Here is a 2,500-nt window from a genome sequence, read left to right on the forward strand (position 1 = left end):
CGCCGATTCACCCTGACGCTAGATCGACGATGCCGATTGCTTAGACGTCGAGGATAAATTTGTCTCTATCGCATGCGTTTAAGGCACGCGTAGTTTTATTTCGCTATGGCGTACAAGGCGAGCGGGAAGAGAGAGATCTCTCTCCTCCGCCACTCGTATTCGTGGAGTAAGCGTTCGGTAAGCGCGACGACTCAGCTGCTTCCGTCCAAGACGAGAGCGAATCGCGCGGCCAACACACCAGATGCGTGCGCGCCACATAAGAGCCATTCGGTCTTGCGACACCGACTCGTGGCAATGCTGTGCTTGTAAAAAGTGTGTTTGAGACGATTCGCGAAGGAACGAGCCGCCAGAGACGCGCAGAACGCGCTCCGGCCCGTTTCGTTCGCGACCGACTCGTTTAGACGCGCCGAGCGCGATGTACCTCTTATAGTACCCAACCGACGTCCCAGGCGGTCGGCGACGCACGGTCGATAGGCCGGCGGCATACGGGCGCGATCGCCGATAGACGCGAGTGCCCGGGACGTGTTCGGAGAACGAAGGCAACGTTAAATAACGACTAAAGTTATGATTTTGCCACGATTATATATATTAAAAATTTATTCCAAATTCCGGGCGACACCTACGAAATAAGCCGCGAGCGGTACTTACGAGACCGCTCTCGGGCGGTACCTACGGCCTCGGCGCGCCACGCGACGCACCAAGCCGACTCTCGGCGGTACCTACGACGCTTAGCCGGGCGGCACCTACGAGACCGCTCACGGGCGGTATCTACGACGCGTGGCCGGGCGATACCTACGAGAATGCTCTCGGACGGTACCTACGACGCGTAGCCGGGCGGTACCTACGAGAGGGCTCTCGGGCGGTATCTACGACGCGTGGCCGGGCGGTACATACGAGAATGCTCTCGGGCGGTATCTACGAAGCGTGGTCGGGCGGTACCTACGAGAATGCTCTCGGGCGGTATCTACGACGCGTGGCCGGGCGGTACCTACGAGAAGGCTCTCGGGCGGTACCTACGGCGTCGGCGCGACTCGCCACGCACCAAGTCCGCTCTCGGCGGTACCTACGAAGCGTAGCCGGGCGGCAACTACGAGACGGCTCTCGGGCGGTATCTACGACGCGTGGCCCGGCGGTACCTACGAGAATGCTCTCGGGCGGTATCTACGACGCGTGGCCTGGTGGTATCTACGAGAATGCTCTCGGGCGGTATCTACGAAGCGTGGCCGGGCGTTACCTACGAGAATGCTCTCGGGCGGTATCTACGACCCGTGGCCGGGCGGTACCTACGGGAAGGCTCTCGGGCGGTACCTACGGCGTCGGCGCGACTCGCCGCGCACCAAGTCCGCTCTCGGCGGTACCTACGAAGCGTAGACGGGCGGCACCTACGAGACGGCTCTCGGGCGGTATCTACGACGCGTGGCCGGGCGGTACCTACGAGAATGCTCTCGGGCGGTATCTACGACGCGTGGCCGGGCGGTACCTACGAGAAGGCTCTCGGGCGGTACCTACGGCGTCGGCGCGACTCGCCACGCACCAAGTCCGCTCTCGGCGGTACCTACGAAGCGTAGACGGGCGGCACCTACGAGACGGCTCTCGGGCGGTACCTACGAGAATGCTCTCGGGCGGTATCTACGACGCGTGGCCGGGCGGTACCTACGAGAAGGCTCTCGGGCGGTACCTACGGCGTCGGCGCGACTCGCCACGCACCAAGTCCGCTCTCGGTGGTACCAACGAAGCGTAGCCGGGCGGTACCTACGAGAGGGCTTTCGGGCGGTATCTACGAAGCGTGGCCGGGCGTTACCTACGAGAATGCTCTCGGGCGGTATCTACGACCCGTGGCCGGGCGGTACCTACGGGAAGGCTCTCGGGCGGTACCTACGGCGTCGGCGCGACTCGCCGCGCACCAAGTCCGCTCTCGGCGGTACCTACGAAGCGTAGCCGGGCGGCATCTACGAGGCGGCTCTCGGGCGGTATCTACGACGCGTGGCCGGGCGGTACCTACGAGAATGCTCTCGGGCGGTATCTACGACGCGTGGCCGGGCGGCACCTACGAGAATGCTCTCGGACGGTATCTACGACGCGTGGCCGGGCGGTACCTACGAGAAGGCTCTCGGGCGGTACCTACGGCGTCGGCGTGACTCGCCACGCACCAAGTCCGCTCTCGGCGGTACCTACGAAGCGTAGACGGGCGGCACCTAAGAGACGGCTCTCGGGCGGTATCTACGACGCGTGGCCGGGCGGTACCTACGAGAATGCTCTCGGGCGGTATCTACGGCGTCGGCGCGACTCGCCACGCACCAAGTCCGCTCTCGGCGGTACCTACGAAGCGTAGCCGGGCGGCAACTACGAGACGGCTCTCGGGCGGTATCTACGACGCGTGGCCGGGTGGTATCTACGAGAATGCTTTCGGGCGGTATCTACGAAGCGTTGCCGGGCGTTACCTACGAGAATGCTCTCGGGCGATATCTACGACCCGTGGCCGGGCGGTACCTACGGGAAG

The sequence above is a fragment of the Camponotus vicinus genome, unplaced genomic scaffold, assembly GCF_025532165.1.
Source record: "Camponotus vicinus isolate PSW18456_S1 unplaced genomic scaffold, iyCamVici1.0 SCAF_15, whole genome shotgun sequence".
Classification (NCBI taxonomy): Eukaryota; Metazoa; Arthropoda; class Insecta; order Hymenoptera; family Formicidae; genus Camponotus; species Camponotus vicinus.